We start from the raw sequence: 22,476 nt of genomic DNA, 5'->3' as shown, positions 1-22,476 counted from the left end.
AATTCACTGAAGTTTTTAAAACTAAATCAAAAAATAATAATTATGTGAATTTGATTGTTGGTTCATTAAATAACTACTTTTCTATTTTAATTTTTAAAATTTATATTTCTATAATTTAATTTCACATTTCTTAGAAATTTCGTTTCTGTTTGCATGAGTTTGTAAATTTGATTTTTCACAAAACACTGACATACATACAACAGATAAATCGCTTTCACTTTTTTCAATTTTCATATATAATTTTGCTGGGAATGGTGCATCCTACCGAATGCCAGACATTTGGTGCTATTTCAGGCAAGGTCATTGTTTACATGCATAAGTTCTTTTAAATATGTTCTACGTGACATATCTGAATCTTACACCTTACGTTTATGTGAGTCTTTTATAATTTTTTGTTTAATTAGTTCTCAGAAGTAAAATCATTCCTATGAGGCAAACACTTGATTTCTAATGGGTGACATTTATGCTATTCATTTTGCCAAGTTTTGAATACCGTTTTTGTTGTTCCGCATTTTTCAAATCTTCAGCAGTATGGCTTTCAAGTTCAAGAAGTTCCTGGTTTTGATAAGTTCTGGACTTTCACTCCAGGTATAAAATAAAAGATATATATCAAATCTTTTTCGAAGATTGTTGAAAAAATTGATAGATCATTCTATTGTTCCATAAAGTGCCCGATTGAGTGCAACTTGTATGAGAGTCATATACAGAATCAATTTTGCTAAAGGTTCTGTACTATTATTTTCATTTGAGCTTCAGTATTTGGTTCCACACTGTAATATCTTTCTCATTTAGCTATTATCACTGAAAAAAATTTACGTTTCTTCTCAGTGTACCCAAACCAAATGAAACTTCCATGAACAAGGTTTCTTTCTATAAATTTTCAATCTACCAACATATAACTTTTTAAGTTATTTTGCAGAAAATGTAGAATCAAATACTTACTATGAATTAAGTTTTTTTCTCAATATGTGTTGATATATGACTTTTTTTTATTTGATTTTAAGAAATGTTGAATCATACACTTTGCATGGATAAGGTTTTTCATTTTTTATTATTTTATTTTGGTTAGTGTTAAGAGATGAAGGGGCTCCGTCCTGGGGCTAACACTTGTTTCTATTTTTATTTGATTTTATATCTGAGGGTTATTTTAAAAATAGACGCTGTTCCCTTTATGGCTGCTATCTGTATTTTGTGCCAGCTTGGTTTTCCAGGGATTGTTTTCCAAGTATTTCTTAAGATGTTTTTTTTGTTAGGCCAGTTGCTCCCATCACAATTGGTATAATGTTGATTGTTTTAAGAGACCATGTCGTTTTTAAATCATTCTTTAGGTCCTGCTATTTTGTTATGTTTTCCTGTTCAGCTCTATTAAATTCATAATCATTTGGAACAGTGACATCGATAATGGGGACAGTTCTTTCAGGCATTCCATATTGCAATGTCTGGTTTAATGCCTGCCTATATTTCTTTGCCATAGAACACTGTCAACACTATGTTATAAAATGGAATATGTTGAACCATATACTTAGGAAATGTTAAACAAAAGGGTTTCTTTCCATAAATTATCAATCTACCAGCAAATAACTTTCTGAAGTTATTTTGTGGAAAATGTTAAATCAATCATTTACGATGAATAAGGTTTGTTTTATCAATGTTTGTTGATAAATGACTTTTTTAAAATTGGATTTTAGGAAACTGAATCACACACTTAGCATGGATCTCTGTGTTTTAGCATATGAGTTTTTAAATTTGATTTCTGTGTAAATCTACAATCACACACGTCACACGAATAAGGTTTTTCTCCCGTGTGTTTGAACATGTGATGTTTTAAACTTGTTTTGTGTGAAAATGCTGAACCACAAACTCCACACGAATATGGCTTTTCACCCGTGTGTATTAATTTATGAGTTTTTAAATTGGTTTTGTGTGTAAATGTTGAACCACATAAATCACAAGAAAAAGGTCGTTCGCCAGTGTGTATTAGTTGATGAGTTTTTAAACTTGGTTTGTGGGAAAATGCTGTTCCACACACATCACACGAATATGGCTTTTCACCCGTGTGTGTTAGCATGTGACGTTTTAAACTCATTTTGTGCGAAAACGTTGACGAACACAATTCACATGAAAAAGGTTTTTCACCCGTATGTATTAACACATGACTTTGTAGAGTTGTTGTGCGAGAAAATGTTGAACCACACACTTCACACGTGTATGATTTCACCTTTGCATTATTCATCTTTACTGTTTTATGCTTTCTTGTTTGGATCTGTTTCCGTAGGTCTGTTTAAATGTGCTTTCCAAGACAAATCAGAGTTGCATGCTGCACATATGTATGAATTTTTGCTGCTCTCTAACTACGTATACTTTCAAAGTTAAACTGTTTGAAATGTTCAACAAGACAATTCACATGTATATTTTTTTTTTTACTGTATGCTTTCTTGGCTGGATGTGTTCTCGTATATTGTACATATATATAATGGCCAACAAGACAATTAACATGTATATTTTTTCAATTTAAAAAAATTATTTTATTCCACCTGGATTATGCATCCTATTAGATGTCAGACAGTTGTTTGCTATTTTAGACATTCAAACTGAAAGATCTTTTAAAATTTTTAACCCTTCCCTTAAGTGCAATTGCTTTTATCTCCCTTGCATTTGGTTTACTGGGTATATTTGTGAAGTATTTTTGTGAACATGGAAATGTTGAAGCACAAACCTTAGATATAATTTATATATTTTATATATAATTTATATATTTTATATAATGTACTAAGTTTATATATTTATATATTTTATATACAATTTCTGATTTTACTTTGGTCAAAGTTCTCAAAAATCAAGAGGAACTTATTCTTGGGGCTTAAATTTGATCTCTATATATGAGATGCATTGATATTCAAATATTCTATTATAGTTCTCGTTTATCTCTTAAACGTTAGTAAAGAAGTTAGGAGTATTAATTTGCCTCTCACTTATTGAGAGTTAAGTACGTTATATCTTTCTTTTAATCTCTTTGTGTTACTGGATTCCAGGACAAGAATTCATCTAGTCTGGTGGAGTATCAAGTTTAGTGTTACTACTATATTCAGCATCACTTAGAAAAGGTGCATCAATCCTTGTATAAGGCAGTGTAGGGTAACCACACTGAGAGTGTTTTATTTGGACTTTGAATATTCAAAATAATATAGTACTCAGTCAGGATTTACTTATTAGGTAGAGTAACCTCATGCAAAGTTGTCCCGACAAACCACTGTATGGAGAGAGCTCACACTCTCAAATGCATTGTCTAGTATGCATCTAAGTTCTGATCTGAGTGTATTTTATGTGCTTGTTTAAACGTGCTTTGAAGTATTTACTTGTCTTCTTTTACTTCTTTTTTCATTAGAATAAGGACTCAACATTCTTTCAAATGTTTGCACTTAAAAGTTTTGAACTAAAAATGTGTACATACTATGTCTTTTCTTACTTAAAAATTTTCAAAAACAAGTTTTAGAATTCAAATTTACTTTTAAATGTTTTAGAATTGTAAACCAAACACTTTAGAAAAGTGCCTTTTTATATTCATTATGTTGTTATGAATGCAACTCATACGTCACATAGAAATCATCAATTTATTAAGATATATTTGAACTTTTAGAAGTTACTAAACTATTTATTAACAGATATTTTATTTAATTAAGTTGAACCTTTCTATAATAAAAGATACAAAGTAAGAGAAAATCCGGGAAAATAATTTCAATGAAAATGAATCCCTCAGTTTCCACCAGTTGAAATCTGAAAATAAAAATTATGTTTTAATTATATTGCTTCATCAAAAATCATAAGTACTTACATGCGGCAACCTGAAAAATTAGTTTTTTCTAAAAAGATTATAAATTTAATTTTCATGCGATTATATACGTATTAGTTGGAACTTTAGCATGTTAATGAAAACTGAACAAATTATAAACACTATATATATATATATATATATATATATATATATATATATATATATATATAAGGGTGAATGAACCCTTTTTCGGGGTCAATGGCCAACTAGCACCGTATGTGATTGTGTGTATGTATGTGTGTGTTGGGGTGGAGAGAAACCGAGAGAGAAACTTAGCTGTCGTACAAAGCTGTGTATAGATACTCCCTCAGGGATTTGTCTATAAAAATGGTCCTGTGGCGAGAGAAGTCATTTTGGGGCTCATGGACTTTAAGTGTCTAAGGGAATGGCACTCGTCTGACAAGACGTTTCAATCATCATCATCATCATATATATGTATATATATATACAAAGAGTAAAAGATAGGGAAGAGGGTGAGATTTTATAAAACTTCATAAGGAGGATGCTGTTGTTTGCTTGAAACATTGCATGAAGAGAAAAAATATGTGCATACAAAAAAAAATCTATGTTTTTATTTTATTTATTTGTCTTTTCTTTGGTTATTTATAATAACAATAATAATAATAATAATAATAATAATAATAATAATAATAAAAATTAGCTACACATTATCTTGTTATTTCATTGTCCCCCCCCCCATGTTTCTGCGAGTCCAAAACAACAAACATGGTCACCACGTTACATTTATATATGAAACATGCGGATAAATATGCTTGTAATACTGTGAAAACTAGTTGCCGGCCGCAATTTTGAATGCGATATTCGTTTTCACACACCCGAAAACCACCAGAGAAGTTTTTACAGATCGGTTGTGTGTTAATTAATCATTAATTCATGTTTTCGTTTAATTTTGCCTCCCCGCCAAAAAAAACAGCATCGTTTAACCCCTAAAAAAAGGAACGTCTACTTAAACGGCCTTTATGAATAATATGTAAAAAGAAATTTGGTATCCTCCCCCCCCCTGCACGAAAATTAAATTTATCGTGCTATTTTATGTTTTAAATCTCCCCCTTCCCCCAACACTACTAAAATTGTAATTAAATATATCGTTATTTTATGTTTCAAATGTAATCCTATCCCTCCCCCCAAATTGTCATGTTTGTCGCCCTTCCACACCCTCCCCGCCCTCGCCACACTTGAAATAATGACGGTGACATGTCTCGTTGAACGCTAAGTGGCCAAGAAGCACAAGCAGTGGGTGATCAGTGATCACTGATCACTTTACGTTAAATTTATTCGGGAAAATGATCCCCCACTCTAAAATGCTATTCATTTATGTTTTTTTTTTCTTTTCTTTTTTTTTTAATTCTCCTTTCATATTATTCATAAAAGCCTTTTAAACGTATTAGGCAAAAAAAAAAAAAAAAAAATTTAAAAAAATAATTAAATCTTCATTTTTTTGTTTAGGGGTTAAACGACGCTGGGGCAGCTTGTAAAAATTGACCATAATTTTTTTATAAAAGTTCAAATAAAGAGTGTCTGGATAAAACTTCTTATTTAAAAAAAAAAAAAAAAAGAAGAAGAAGCTACATTACACTGTTGGTCATCCGTACCTAAAATATTGCCAGACGTCACTTCCGCCGAATGGCTTTGTAAACAAAGAAGTGCCGATCTTAATGATAGCCAACACGAAGAAAAAAAAAACAATAGTTACGTGTCGTAAACTTCTTTCCTTCCTATAAACAAAGGCTTTTTGTACGAATTTGTCGGCTGCACAACGAACAATTTTTTTTTGTTTTTTTTTTTTTGTCAAATTGTATTTTTTTTAAAATGAAACAAAGAAAAAATTGGGTTCTTCATTTTTTTTTTTGTTGTTCGTCTCCTTATTTTACAGTCGACAGTTTCGCACAAAAGCCTTTGTTAACATGAGAGCGGGGGGGGGATACTTGAAGATAAGCAACAAACAATAATAAAATGCATCTTCATACAATTATTTCAATGTACAAAAATATCATCTGACAACAGTCGATCGTAAAAACACAAAAGTTATTAATAAGACATTATTTTTCACTTGATTCCAAATTCAGTCTCTTTTCTGGGGATAGAAAAATAAAAATGTCCTTGATCTCATTTTGAAATCACTAACATTGTTTTGACGAAATAATAATCATTATTTAATATATATATTAAATAATAATAACTTCATTGGCATGAATTAAAATAAAATCAATGAAAAATTAATTTTACAAATTATCGAATAAAACAAATAAAAATATTACTAGAAATTCAATATGCTGTTCGTTGACAAAAAAGAAATTGAAATAAATTCCAACAGATGAAAATATAATTTTACAAAGCAACAAAAATTTACTTACTCGGAACGAAAGGAACTTATATGTTGGTCGTTCGCAGAACGACCATTGCTATAACGATGCCTTTTCATCTGCTGATAACGTTTTCCTTAGTGAGTGTATGGATGACTAAAAGTGACAAAAAACACATTTTATTTTTGTTTCTTTTCTTTTATGAGTTACTGGGGAATAAATCATACAACTTGCTTAGTGTTAAGCCTGAATTTCATTCGGTCCATAATCTTGAAACTATAATAATCTAAATTCATGTTTATATATATATATATATATATATATATATATATATATATATATATATATATATATATATATATATATAATGTGTGTGTGCGTTTCAATTTAAAATTATAGCGAAGAAAATGTATAAAATTCTGAAGATTGCATATATCATCGAAATTTTAATTTTAAACAAACAAATATTTGTTCATTTTCATAATATTGCGTTGTAATTCAGCTTTCAAATGTATCTCGTACACATTTTATTTTAAAATCCAATCAATGCTTCTATCGCAGAAAGTACAACAGACTTTATTTGTTTTACATAAGCATTAATATGTCGCTACATATTCATGAGCATGTTTCGGTCAGCCAGTTACTAGTAACTAGAAACCTCTTCAGACATATTGCTTATACAAAAGCTTAAGTAATCTCGCTTAAAGATGTTTCTAGTTACTAGTAACTGGCTGATTGAAACATGCTCATGAATGTGTAGCAACATATTAATGCTTATGTAAAACAAATAAAAAATATATCTTGCCTTACTTTGGTATTGAGCACTCTTTTATTAACCTCGGAAAATATTAATATGGTTAATTTTGTTATTTTACCTCTGGAAAATATGAACCTGGAATTATATATATATATATATATATATATATATATATATATATATATATATATATATATAATTTAAAGGAGATTAGAACAATAGTCTAAAGAACTGAGTGCATTTCAATGTAACAGTGAAATTACTAGTTTAATTAAAATGCAGGAAAGAGAAAGTGTTCGTTGTAATTTAGATATATAATAAGCTCGATAGGTAAATATCCTAGAGCTAATTCAATATTAAGTAATGTGATTGATAATTTAAAATTTAAAAATCAAATTATAATTAAATTAAAAATCCGTTTCATAAGAAGGAACAACAACAAAATCAATTATCTGTACGATCGTTTCGGAAAACAATGCTTTTTATTGTGGTAGACATCAAGTTATAATTTAAATTCAAATCTATATTTTACTCTATTTCTTTTCTATCTCTAACCCATATTAATTTTCTTATAAATTTTAAATCCAGACCTTTTATTTCAATTTTTTTCAGATACATCTGCCTTACTTTTAATGCTAGGTTTATTTATGGTGTCTTTTAAATTTAATAAAAACCCTTCAAAATTTGCTGATGAGGAGACCTTGCTTATTAAAAAACTATGTGTAATTATTGTACGTAACTTGATGTCTACCACAATAAAAAGCATTGTTTTCCGAAACGATCGTACAGATAATTGATTTTGCTGTTGTTCCTTCTTATGAAACGGATTTTTAATTTAATTATAATTTGATTTTTAAATTTTAAATTATCAATCACATTATATATATATATATATATATATATATATATATATATATATTTTCAAATTTAATTTTCAAATTCTCAACCACCAATAGCTATAGCTAAAGATACATTACCTGAAAGTACTTTGTTCAAACTCCTCAGCTTAACTTTCACAGGAAACATGAGTTGGAACAGATACATCGAGAGCATTGCCAAGGCTGCTGCAAAGAAGATGGGCTCTCTACAATGCTAGAAAGTTATACACCATTCGCCCGTGTATGGAGAATTGTTGTCACATTTGGCCTGGTGCATCTGCTACTAGTCTCTCCCTCCTGGATAGGGTTCAAAAGAGAGTCGCCAACCTGATAGGTCCTGAACTGTCATCTAAGCTTCAATCTCTGTCCCATCGACGAAATGTTGCATCCCTCTGCCTGTTCTACAAGTATTTTAATGGTGGATGCTCTGATGAACTACAAGCAACTTGTAATCACCCACCCCCTGACATAAATACCTCCAACAAGCAGCAAAGTCCCACCCCATCACAGTAGAAATCCCCAGATATAAGAAAACCTTGTTCTCTAATAGTTTCTTCCCCAGAACTGCTAGACTTTGGAATTCCCTTCTGGGTTACTGCTTCCCCAACTGAACTGACATACAGAACTTCAAGTGTATGTGAACAGACGTCTTGCTGCTCAACTCCCTACATTGTATCCCTGCAACTTACGTCTCTGATAGTAGTCCCCAACATCAAAGTGGCACTGTGCCTTGTTTGGGATTAAAATGTAATAAAAATGTAAATAAAAAAAAATATGCTAATTAGCAAAATTCATAATTACTCACATCTATTTTGCTGATAACATTTCCTCTAATGAGATGTGCCATTCATTGAAAATCCATTAAGGAAAAAACTTTAAAAATTATTTGTACTCCTTTGTCAATAAAGAAATTTTGTTATAATTCTACAAAATTTAATTCAGAATTTAAATATTTGAATAATCTTTTTATTCAAGTATTTATTAAATATTTTTATGTGCACAAAAATTATCCATGAACAGGAGTTTCTTGGTATTACCCGTCGTCAGCATAGCTAAACTTTTAACAAGGATTAAACTCGTAACTGCTCAATCGGCAGCCAGATTTTTTTTCACCAAGCCATGATACCTCATCAAATTTTAGGCACGATTTTTATCCCTTTTAAATGTAAGATCTATTGTTTATTTATTTTTTTTTTTATTAGCGATTCTGTGGTATTTAATTGTTACGCTCACGTGCGCATTGAGGGAGTTACCTGCCCTTTCTTTATTTACATCGCTCCTTTTTGCAAAATTTTTTTTTTTCAATTTTATTACATTTTCACCCCAAACAAGGCAAATCGCCACTTTGATGTAGGGGGTTACTATCAGGGACATAAACTACAGGGGTACTATGTGGGGAGTTGGGCAGCAAGATGTCGGTTCATATTACATTTGAACTTCTGCATGTCAGTACAGTTGGGGAAGCAGGAACCCAGAAGGGAATCCCAAAGTCTAGCGTTTCTGGTGAAGAAACTACTGGAGTAGAAGGCTCTCTTACATCTAGGGATCTCAATTGTGAAGAGGTGGGATTTTGCTGCTTGTCGGGGGGTATTTACGTCGAGGGGGTACAAGTGCTTGCAGTTCGTCAGAGCATTCACCGTTAAACTACTTGTACAATATGTAGAGGGATGCTATATTTCGTCGATGGGACAGAGGCTGGAGCTTAGATGACAGTTCAGGACCTATTAGGTTAGCGACTCTCTTTTGAACCTTGTCTAGGAGCGAGAGACTAATAGCAGATGCACCAGCCCAAACATGACAACAATACTCCATACATGGGCGAATGGTGGCCTTATAGAAGTACAGGATATTTTCGGGTGTTAGTAGCTTTCTAGCATGGTAGAGAGAGCCTAACTTTTTTGCAGCGATCCCGGCAATGCTCTCAATGTAATTTTTCCAACTCATGCTTCCTGAGAATGTTAGGCTGAAGAGTTGAAAAGATGTACTTTCAGATAAAGAGTCTTTGGCCATTGCTATTGGTGGTAGAGAAGGTTTCTTGTACTTATTGAAGGAAACAAGTTTTATCTTGGCAGCATTGAATGTGACCATCCATTTTTGTCCCCATTCCACTACAGATTGGAGTTCGTCCTTTAGTGTTTCTGCCATTTCTTTAGATATGTGTTCATTTTTTTTTTCTGTCATGTCGGTTATAGAGTGTGGTGTCATCAACATATATACCCATCTCACAGACAATTTTGTCAGGGAGGTCATTTATGAATATCAGGAATAATAGAGGTCCAAGGATAGACCCCTGGGGCACTTTCGCATTTATATCATATTGTTTAGATGTACGCCCATCGATGACAAACTGGATTTTTCTCTTATCTAAGAAGGATTTAATTATGTTAAGTATTCTTCCAGTGATACCGTATGATCTGATTTTCCTGAGAAGACCTTCATGTCATACCCCATCAAAAGCCTTAGATATATCTAGAGCTACCACTCTACCTTCCCTTGCTTTGTCGAGTGAATGGTATATACGCTCAGAGGTTACAGTTAGGATGTCTGCTGTGGAACAGGCTTGCCTAAATCCATATTGTTGGTCGGTCAGAAATTTAGCATCTGTACGGTGATGGACTAGAACTTGGTTAATTATAGACTCAAATATTTTGCCGAAAAATGGGATGAGGCTAATGGGGCAGTAATTTACTGGATCGGTTCTTTCGCCAGAATTCTTGAAAATTGGCACCACAGAAGCAGTTTTCCAGCAGGCAGGAAAGCAAGATTCATTAAGGCATTTGTTGTAAAGTTTGGATAGAACCGGAGCTACTTCGGTGGAGCACTTTTTTAATAGCACAGCCAGGATGAGATCAGGTTCACATGCTTTTGAAGTGTCAAGATTTTTTATGATTGCATGCACCTGAGAAGGGGTGATTTCCAGATCGTCTAGTGTGGCGTCTGTCCACAAAGGAAAGTCAGGGAGAGTGTGGTTAGCAGAGTCCAGTGTGGAGTTGGAGGCAAACCGATTGGCAAGCATGTTAGCCTTCTTGGTTACTGAGCAAACAACCTCATGATTGTTGGATAGTGGGGGAATTGTTGATTTCCCATTATTTACTACACTGTTGTTGATTTTCCAGAAGTCACGGGTTCCTAATTTCTGTGCTTCGATGCATTTTTTGGTGGTTTCAGTAAATTCTCTCTTAGCTGTCATTATTTCTTTCTTACAATTATTTCTGGACTCTATATACTTCTGTCTGTTTGAACTGGACTTATGTTGGTTAAATCTGTGGTACGCATGCTGCCTTTGCGCAATGGCAGCTGCACAAGTAGAAGTAAACCATTGGGGAGAGTGGGGCTTGCTACAAAACTTCTGCATGGGAAAATGTGTTTCAATTGCTGTTTTGAACCATTCAGTGGTCTCATGTGCGCACTGATCAGCAGGAAGTGAAAAGATATTTTGCCATGGTGTGTCTCTGATGAGATCCCTAATGGCTTCCCAGTCCTTTTTATAATATCTCGTTTTGAGCAATGGCTCTTCAGTTTTGGCTCTAGAGTTTAGGGCGACTTTAACTATTACAACTACATGATCAGCATTCCCAAGTGGGCTGTGGGCATTCGTAACACAAACATTGGGAACTGTGGTCAGAAACAAATCTAAAAGTGATGCGTGTTGTTCTTGCTGGTCAGAGAAACGGGTTGGAAACGTAACCGTCTGCGATAGGGAATGAGAGAGAGAAGCTATGTGTTGTGCAACCAGCTGCGTCTGTGTAAGTAGAAAATCCAAGCCAGTTACTGTGGTGGACATTGAAGTCACCAAATACATGCACTTGTGCGCTAGTGTCAAGGGAAAGTGCTGTATCTATGCTGTCAGAGACTTTGTTTATTAGGGTACAGTCCTGGGTCGAGGGAGAGCGGTAGAGAAAATAAAAGTAACTAATATTATGTCGCATGTTAAGTCTAAAGCACATAAATGATTCTAGTTTTGTTTCTCTAGTCAAGGGGAGGGTGTTTTGAATGTAGACTCAAAGCTTGTGTATATGTCTGTCAGAGTCCTTACGGCAGAGGGGGAGATATCCGGGCACATTAAAGTAGTTAGAGGGGATGGAGGAGTGTAGGTTAGTCTCACTTAGTGCTAAGATATCCGGGGTATTTTTTAGGAGAAATGCTTCAACATCATTTAAATTAGTTCTAAACCCACGGATGTTTGTAAATGCAAGCCTCAAAGGAGGAGGCAATCTGGTTTTGTTTGAGTTTTGCTCTGGTTCAAGAAGCATAATTTTAGATTGTACTGTCATTATTTTTTTTTTTTTTTTTTAGAGTTTCAGTTTAGGTAAGGGGTACTGAACAAGTGGTTATGCAGAATGCTAGACATGCAACACAAGTAGACCATCAGCTGACCCTCCATCTACTAGGATTGTGGTCTCAGGAAAGCCCATCGGGGATGAGTGCAGGGTCCCTTTCCATTCTCTATCTATATAAAAGCCAAGTACGTCCAAGGATGGAATACTGTTGCCATATCTGGGCAGGAGCTGCTAAAAACAGCCTATCCTGCCTTGACAGAGTACAAAATAGACTTCGTGGCTTAGTGGGGGATGCCCTTTTCTCTACCCTGCAACCTCTCTCCCACAGAAGAGACGTTGCGAGCCTGTCCTTGTTTTATCGTTATTTCCATGGCAGATGCTCGTCTGAACTCCAATCTCTGGTCCCCCCTCGCCAATCTTTCACGAAAAACACCCGTCTAGCTGAATCCACTGTGAAAAATTTCCTCCACTCTATATCTGTGCCTAAATCAAAACGCGGATTCCATGAACAAAGCTTCTTTCTTAGAACTGCACGCCTGTGGAACTCTGTTCCGTCTGCCTGCTTCCCTCCGGACTACAACTTGGATGTCTTCAAGTCCAATGTTAACAAATTCCTAACGAACCGCCCCCTTAAGTAAACACTTCAGCAAATCTCCTCACTAACTTAATGTATTTGCAATAACCCTTATCCCTGAGTGGCTTCCGGGCCTTGATAAGTGGTGATCACTGTGTAAAAAAAAAAAAAAAAAAAAGACATTGCTCTGCAAACATCCCAATATTATTCAACTGTTGATGGAGCAGCCGCTTTAAGCGCTACCAAAGAGATAGGGCTCCAGTACTACCAGTCGGAAACAGCAGCCAGGAACTGTCAATCTGGTACCCTCAACCCATCAGACGATGGTCAACCGAATCTACCTGTACTGGCATTATGGCATTCAAGCACTCCCAAGTGCCCAGTTTAGAGGGATGGGATGTGTCAGGAGAGGGAAAAATGACGTTCATTGCCCTAGTCAGGAAACGAGATCGACCACTGAGTGTTTCTGTCGAATCCCTGTGATTCGACCTCTATGCCTGGCATAGGTAGTTAATGTTACTGAGTTAGTATGTAAATGTTATATATCTACTGAAAAATTACACTCCTCAAATTGATTAAGGGGCATTGCTATTTCATTGTTACTGGAGGAGAGGGTGAGTAAAAGTCCATGCAGTGGAAGCAGCTATATTTGCAACAGGTTTGATGGAAGGAGTTAGTATATGTTTTAATATTTTTCCTTTAAATTTAAAAATTTTTTTCCTTATTTTTATGTTGCCTTAGGAATAGGATAACGCATTACAGAATGGCTTGATATTAAGAATTGACCAAAAATGTGATTGCCCAGGCTCTGGGTATTTTAGATGGCAGGAGGGTTAAGATGTATCTTCAATGTAGATACAAGTAACGTCATTTTTGATATGATGTACAATACAGTACAGGTATAATTGGAAGTAAAATTATAAGCTATGTCGTGTTCAATATGTATAATAAAGTAAACAGATATATGGGCAGATTTCCTTCAGATGCGAATATATGGAAGTTGTACGTATTAAGTATGTTTCCACTTCTAACGGAGATATCTTCAGCTTTCATTTAAAAATCATGAAGTTGTATATTGCATTATAGAGTATCGGTTCAGTTTTTGTGTTTATCATTGCAAAACTAAGGAATAGACAGCTATTGCTATGTAATGTAGATAGCTGTAAATCTAAGTACTATGGCTAGTAAGTATCTATCTGGGTAAGAATAAACTAATGCATGCCTTAGCAGTAGCAATGTATAGATGTTTAGTTATAATGACTTTCAATCGGTCAGCATGAGAAGGTAAAGGGCTGAAAGATAAGAAACCCCCTAAATATTTAATAACTAAAAATTAAATAGCATAAGATTATATATATCCAAAAGAGCATATGCGTATCACACATTGGCGGAGGAAAATATATTCTTCATACAAAATTCTATGACAAAATAATATCCATCTAGAAGATCACTTAAAATAAGGTCAGCAGAATTCATATAAAGACGCTAGGAAATTAAAGCATCTCGAGAGATGAAGTCCATGGATTCTTACTGAGGGAATCCTCAAGTATAGAGATAGAAATCACTTCAAAGTTAAAAATGTATCACCATTAATGAGGGACTTTAATGTCGTATAAAATTAGATGAAAGTTGACAATCAAACTAAGAATGCAAAAAAAAAAAAAAAAAATTAAATAAATAATAATAATAATAATAATAATAATAATAATACAGTAGAATGGAAGGTTGAAAACTTTATAATACAGAAAATGGAGAGGAGTAAGAAACCTGTCTTACTGCCAGGCTATCTAAAAATAATATAGGTAGATAAATAAAAATAGAAAAATAAAAAACTTTGGATGAAGAAATAGAGAGGAACCAAAGAGAAATGTAATGGGAGAAAGAGAGGAAGAAGGTAACTAGGTATAAATGTGGAAAGGGTATTTTCAGATAACTGGGAGTGGGATGGGGTAAACTTGAATTGGCAGCTTTTAAATGAGTTAAATTTCACATAAGGTTTGTGTTGCGAGTGGAATTTAAGTGTGAGTTTGGAGTAGAATTATATGGAAGGAAAAAGTTAAACTTAAATGGAAAGTGGAGAGCAAAAAGAAAATTAGTCATATTCAATAGATCTGCGCAAAGGCTATGAAGATAGAAATCAATTAAGATGAGGGGAGGAGGGTTAAAAGTAGTTTGAGGGTAGCAAGTATATTAATGGAATTAAAAGTTAAAAGTTAAGAATGGGCTCAACGGGGTCAACCAATTAGAAAACGGTGGAGGCTAAAAGTGAAAAGGAGGAAATATTCCTAGAGATCTGATAATCTGCACTGACTGAATTTAAGGGGAGCTTACGCGTAAGGGGAGTGTAGTGGCGAGGAGCAGGGGGGATATGGCGCAAAACTTTCATGGGGTGTTACAGGGTGTGGAAAGAAAATGGGCCAAGTGTAATAGTGGTTATGCAAATATGAAATTATGATAAAGATATCAGTTGCAGTTAAATTAATTTCAAACCAAGTTAAATAGAATCTGATCAAGTTATCTCATTGACGTTAAGACATTGAGATATGATCAAATCAAGGTTATCTGTGGAAAAGTTCTATGATTAGGTTGGTGCCAAAATAAAGTTAAACATCAAAAACGACATTATTTTTGAACCAACCCAATACATAGATTTAAAAGTGTGATAAGGGTTGGAGAAGTGTGGGTTGAGTGTATAATGCTACTAAGTAAGGTAGGAGTAGATATTATTGAGGTATACTACACTTAATGAATAGAAAGTTATTGCCAGATTAATAGAGATTGATAGTATAATGTCCAAATAGTTTTGGGGTAAATTACGGGTAAGTGCAGGTTTAAAGGGTGTTTCAATGGAGATACCTGTTATGGAGGTATTTTAAATTATCTGATGCAACAAGGTTAGTTGGCTCTTCAGATTATAATAAGGATAAAAAGAAAAGAGAAAGGGTTAATAGTGTGTATACGAATTTCAAGAGACAGCAGATAGGATTAAATCTTAATTAGGGGTGGTTTATAAGTGAGGTTCAGGAAGCGCCCGAACTTAAATAAGGTCTTCTATGTGTTTTGACTATTGTCCTGGCTTCAGCACTGCATAGGTTGCAAAACTTTCATCCTTAAATTTTTGAAGTATGGACTATTTTAAAGAGTAATTGCTGTTACTTGTATTAAAGTTTCTTATTAAGGTGGTTAGTGAGGTATTTCTGTTAGTAGAGTTTCTAGCAAAAGAGAAGATAGGATTAGAGATGTGGGTTTTAATGGAGTATGTGGACACTCCAATATAAGTGCTTATTGTATAAAGTACATAAGAAAAAAAGGTGGATTAGTATGGTTAGTAGTTGGGGGACATCTGGGTTATGTTCTCCATTGATGGGTTTGAGGAAGTAAGGAGCTTTGTGGAGTTATAGAGGATATGGTATGTTTCCTAAGGGGTGTTGTTTTGGTTTGGATCCAAGGTCTCAACTGAGTTATTGTTGTTTGATATATCTATACTGTATAGGTAGATTTGGATTAAGTTATAAGGGAGCACAGTGACTGTGGACGTATAAATTACATCATTATGGATGCAATTCATTATTAAAGAGGAAATGCTGGGAGGATTGGCAGTTACAATTTGAGCTGTTACATGCAGCTATATTATTTAAGTGGGCATTTTTAAATTTTATTATTAGTAATATTTATTATGGTTTGGGTTATGTTGGGCACAGTTGGAAAAGGGATTTTTCTAGAATTTTTGTTTAAGATTATGCTAATGTGGGTGTTTGAAAGCGTTTTCAATGGTTTTGAAAAATATTTTAGGAACATTCACTTTAATTCTATTATTTATGGGAGGGTGGGGTTAAATCATATATTATTCTTTCTTCTAAGTCTTTTATTTTCTATACTTGCTGGCAGTTCTTTATTAAATGATTATTTCTGTTGGTATTTTTACCTTTACGTTTAGTTTGCTTTATTGTCATATTATGTGTAACTATTTAAGGTTTTCTATTATTATTCTGTTGGCAAGGATCTTTTCTCGGAGTATGCAGAGTTTGTCAAAGCAATATAAAAATTCAAATTAACATCAAATATGGTTTCATTTGCTGATATATTGGAGATTCTATTTGAAACCGATGGGATGATAGCATTGACATATTTAGGGTGGTTAGAGAATTTATGGACCTGGAACAGTGAGGGCTAAAGCTTACAGTATATGTTATATGATCCTGAGTTTAGGTCAAGTTTTCTTCTCCTGGTCAATAGTTATAGCAAGGCCATAATTCACAAAGAAAATTTCCACTTCATGAATTGGACTGCTGTATGATGTAGGTCTAGTAGTGATAAAGACGGTGATTGAAATTGGAACTCAGTTCAGTGATCAAAGCTGTGCTACGTTCTTATATATTGTTTGATTATGCTTCTTCTTTAAGTATTCAGCTTCATATATTTTAATAATCCCGACTAAAGAATTCACCCAAACGGTTTCAACTCTAGCGATATATATATAATGTTCTCGTGATATAAACATTGTTTAAAATTTAAATTGAAATATGTTTTACCTTTATAAACCAATTACAACGCAAAGATTTTTTATAAAATAAATATTTATTTGTTTAAAATCAAATTTTTCAACGTTATACTGCTTCTCCAGAAGATTTTTTTTCTTTTCTTGGTCGCATGCTGTTAAAATGTAGGAAAATGGCAGTAAAAATAGAGTCCGTGTGCGTTTCTTCAACACTGATGTTTTTGAATGTCCAGGAGCTACGTATGGTGTGTGCGGAGTGAATTAGGTAAGACTCTGTTCTGTGCAAAAAAGATTAACCTGAAGAGGGCATATAATGTTGAAATGTTGAAATTTTTTATCTGACGCTGTTCCTTGATAGAACGTAAATGTGTAAAAAATTTGTGAAAAGGTGCCAATTTGCTGAAATTGTGGTCATCAGGTGTGAGAAATATGGTGTCTCCATGTGTGATCATCAGGACCTTTCATCCATAGGACAACCTTATTTATGTGTGACACAAATTTGCTGAAATCAAGGCTGCCAGTTTGTAGGGACGACTGAGTTTGTGTGTGCTGCCATTCCACTAAAGTCAGAGTCCAGTTTGTAGAGAGGCTATGCTTTGTTTAATCTTCGATTTTTGAGTGATTATCAGCATGAATCGCTACTTTTTAAATTTTTTTTTATTACATTTTCACCCCAAACAAGGCACATTGCCACTTTGGTGTAGGGGGCTACTATCAGGGGAAACAACTACTGAGGTACTATGTAGGGATTTGGGCAGCAAGATGTTGGTTCACGTTGCACTTGAACTTCTGCATGTCAGTACAGTTGGGGAAGCAGTGACCTGGAATGGAATTCCAAAGTCTAGCGGTTCTGGGGAAGAAACTACCGGAGTAGAAAGATCTTTTACATCTAGGGATCTCTACAGTGTGGGGGTGGGATTTTGCAGCTTGTCAGGTCTGTCGAGGGTGTTCATGTCGTGGGGGCACAAGTGCTTGCAGTTCGTCAGAGCATTCACCATTAAAATACTTGTAGAACAGGCAGAGGGATGCAACGTTTTGTCGATGGGACAGAGGCTGAAGCTTAGATGCCAGTTTAGGGCCTATTAGATTTGCAACTCTCTTTTGAACCCTGTCAAGGAGTGAGAGACTAGTAGCCGATGCACCAGCCCAAATATGACAGCAATACTCCATACATGGGCGAATGGTTGCCTTATAGAGATACAGGATACTTTTGGGTGTTAGTAGTTTTTTAGTACGGTAGAGAGAGCCCACCTTCTTTGCAGCGGCCCTGGCAATGCCCTTGATGTAATTGTTCCAACTCATGTTTCCTGTGAACGTTAGGCCAAGGAGCTTGAAAGACGTACTCTCAGATAAAGAGTCTTTGGCCATTGCTATAGGTGGTAGAGAAGGTTTCTTGTAACTATTGAATGAAACCAGTTTAGTCTTGGCGGCATTGAATGTGACCATCCATTTTTGTCCCCATTCCACTACTGATTAGAGGTCATCCTCTAGTGTTTCTGCCATTACTTTAGATATATGTTCATTTGTTTTCCTGTCATGCCTGCTATAGAGTGTGGTGTCATCAGCATATATACCCATCTCAGAGGCAATTTTGTCAGGGAGGTCATTTATGAATATCAGGAACGTAGAGGTCCAAGGATAGATCCCTGGGGCACTCCCGCATTTATATCACATTGTTTAGATGTACGACCGTCAAGGACAACCTGGATTTTTCTCTTATCTAAGAAGGATTTAATTATGTTAAGTATATATTTAATTATTTTAATTATGTTAAGTATTCCACATTAAGTATATATTTAATTATTTAATTATGTTAAGTATTCCACCAGTGATACCATATGATCTAATCTTCCTGAGGAGACCCTCATTCCATACCCTGTCAAAAGCCTTAGATATATCTAGAGCTACTGCTCTGCCCTCTCCCGCTTTGTCCAGTGAATGGTATATGTGTTCAGAGATTATAGTGAGGATGTCTGCTGTGGAACGGGCTTGTCTAAATCCATATTGTTGGTCGGTCAGTCCTTCTAGAATGTGCACTGTCTCCCTATGTGGGTGAAATTAAAAAGATTGGGGTCCATTAAAAATGCAGTGAGATGTGTATTTTTTTATGAAGCAAGAGTTCGGGAACATCATTCAAGTGCAAAAAATATTGCATAATTATAAATACATTGCTGGTAGTTTTTGGAAACTGAGGAAATTATTAATGTTAGCGTAATTTTATGAAGAAAACTTTACGAATGAAAAATACTAGGGAGAAAAAGTTTGTAAGCATAGAATATTCATCTATTGTTGCTTCCTTAGTAAGGGATCGAGTATTTCATCTGTTTACAGTTTTTTATAACACTTTTACTGGTACCAGTTTTTTATGTTGAGGTCCACATGATGATAATTTTGAGTCTTCAAAAAGCTGTCTGAAGATTACAGAATCGTTGCTGAGACTTTGGTTTTCTTGGCAATGCTGTTTTGTCTGGACTGTTTCAATTTTGGTGTGCTAAGTCTTTTATATCGAGTTTCTAGAATATTCCAACCCATTTTCTGTCTTCATACACAAAGAGATAAAAATATAGTCCCATTGATTTGTGACAAAATGACACATTACAGCTGTGTCTCTTACGTGATACAGGTTTGCATAAGTGACCAGTGAAAAAATCAAATTGTTCCTGAAATAAATAAATTCCAACTGTATAGATTCTTAAATGAACAATCAGTCTGCACACGTTGGATGAGAGGACTGCCGAAGATAACTGATAAGGTCCAACCCCAGTACCACTGCCTGGTATTGGAATATGAGAAAACAGGAAAATTGCTATAATTGTTTCATAATCTATTGACATACGATTAAGTTGGAGTTATGAAATCAGGTTCAGCAACTAAAAAGCAAGTGGGTCCAAAGACTAAGCAAGGCATTTTATTTTTATATATTTATTCATGTTTTTTTTTCTCTTTTTGGTTTGAACTTGTGGACTTTTTGCATCTCTTCTTTTATCACCTCTTTACATTTTTAAGAAATTCTAGTAAAGAATTTTTTTATTTGCTATGAGGAGGTATGTAATGTAGTTTGGCTCTACCAGAAAATAATGACCTGTGCCAAGTCAGCAATTTAATGTGTTATGTGGCATGACGTCATTGAATGGAATGCATATACAGGTATAAAGATCAGAAGGAAAGGGGTGGAGAAGCTAAAAGAAGATAAAGAAAAAGCGATTTGGAAGTTACACTCGACAAGCACACAAGTCAATCCCTCCTAATTCTTTGAACGCAAGCCAGCCAGCCTAGTAGCTGTGTTTGGCACTGTGTATTGAGAGCCAGCTGTGTCTGGCACAATGTATTGAAAACCAGCTGTCTGGTGGCATGTAATGAGAGCCAACTGTGTCTGGTGCTGTGTATTGAAAGCCAGCTGTGTCTGGTATCGTGTATTAAGAGCCAGCTGTGTCTGGAGCTGTGTATTCAGCCATGTATTGTTGATGTGGCAGTCTGAGAGAACAACAACTTTACAGATGTTTGTTGTGACTTTCTGAGAGGATCAGACCTCTTTCTCTCTGGGCAGAAACAACCGTGATATTTTCTGTACATTACTGTCAACATATTTCTCTTTTAGCATCTAATTTGTTAATGTGCTTGAACATGTTAAAGTGGCCAGTCAATAATACCAAAACTATATCATTGACATGGCAAGTTGGTTAATAATAGCTAATTTGTTTTAGTTTGTGAGTTGCGTTTTGCCATTTCATTTTTTACTTGAGTGTGTGTGAATATATGCCTTTTTAAACTGTTTTTGTGGGAAAACAGTGAACCACACACATGACATGCATGGGGTTTTTCTCCTGTGTGTACAAACATATGAGTTTTTAAATGCGCTTTTTGTGAAAACGCTGAGCCACACACTTCACATGAATAAGGTTTTTCGTTTGTGTGTATAAACATATGACTTTCTAAATGTATTTTTTGTGAAAATGCCAAACCACAAATTTCACATGAATGAGGCTTTTCGCCGGTGTGTGTGAAAACATGACGTTTTAAATGTGATCTTTGTGAAAATGCAGACGCACACACTTGACATGAATAAGGCTTTTCACCCGTGTGTGTTCGCATGTGTCGCTTTAAACTGATTTTGTGTGAAAATGATGAACCACAAATTTCACAAGAGAAAGGTTTTTCGCCTGTGTGGGTTAACATGTGAGTTTTTAAATTACGATTGCGTGAAAATGTCGAAGCACACAATTCACATGTATATCGTTTCGCAATGGAGTGAGTTCGTCTGTTTAAATCTTCATTACAAGAATAATCAGAATCAAACACCTCGCTTTTGCATGTTTCCTTTGAAACCATTCTCAGTTAGAAATGCTATTGTATATCACAGTACAAAAGGTTGTTGTAAGAATTTTCTTGAAAAAAATTCCAGCTTTTTCCACCACAAAACAATGAAAATAAGTGAGAAAATCCAGGCAGTTGAAACCTGAAAATACAATTCATATATAAATTATATTGCTTCATCAGAATAATTTGTAAGAGAAATCAGATGTTTAAAACAGTTAAATACATTAAAAAAAAAAATTTCTTTATCCATTAATTTCAAAGTTCTATTGCAATATGTCTGTTTAAATATTCATGACAAGAATAATCGGAATCATTGTTTCCTTACTAATGTTTTAATTTTTCTTCTCTTTTTGTGAAAATATGGTAATTCTTCAAAATGCCATAAAATCGCCAATTACTTAAGTTTAAACTTTTTGTAATTTCGAAACTACCGTTTTTTTTCCAATTTTATTTTTATATTTTTTAAATATCTCATTTTGGAAAATTCAAACTATTCTTAATTTCTTATTTTCACATTGAAACCATGCTCAGCTAGAAATACTATCCCCTATGACTGTGTAATTCCTACAGCTACATACATAGAAAATGAGGCTATTAAACCTGATATATTGATAAGATATAAGGAGAAAGAAGCAACCTTAGTAGAAGCTGGTGTTCTTAATGATGTTGGGTTGAAAAGGTCTGAGATGGAAAAAATACCAAAGTGTGCACTTAAAATAAAACTGGAATCTTAGGGAGATTTCCATCATTCCAGTAATTATAAGAGCAACTAAACTCATAAAAAAGAATTTCAAAAACTACATGGAAAATATACCCGGTAAACCAAGTGCAGAAGAGATTAAAATAATTGCACTGAAATGGAAAGTTAGAATCTTAAAAAGATCTCGGAATATATGAGATAGCAAATGGATGTCTGACAACGTCAGCTAAAAGAAAATAATAACATTTTTTAAAAAAAGTATTAATAATATGCATTACAAGGAGACTTATAATATCAATGTCAAAACAAACAAATG

General features: G+C 34.2%; 1 long non-coding RNA gene across 2 annotated transcripts in view; it reads right to left on the bottom strand.

Moving 5' to 3' along the window:
- Positions 1-3,592: 3,592 nt before the first annotated feature.
- Positions 3,593-22,476, bottom strand: part of LOC145278117 (uncharacterized) — a 31,421-nt gene continuing 12,537 nt past the window's right edge. For both annotated transcript variants that reach the window (XR_013868344.1, XR_013868343.1), the window contains 2 exons: positions 6,208-6,312; positions 3,593-3,774 (listed from right to left, as the gene is read on the bottom strand). This is a non-coding gene — a long non-coding RNA (uncharacterized LOC145278117). The remainder of the gene's footprint in view (positions 3,775-6,207; positions 6,313-22,476) is intronic.

This window comes from Euprymna scolopes, chromosome 6 (assembly GCF_053919585.1).
Source record: "Euprymna scolopes isolate OS-2025 chromosome 6, ASM5391958v1, whole genome shotgun sequence".
NCBI classification, from domain to species: Eukaryota; Metazoa; Mollusca; class Cephalopoda; order Sepiida; family Sepiolidae; genus Euprymna; species Euprymna scolopes.
This window is presented reverse-complemented; position numbering and strand designations above follow the sequence as displayed.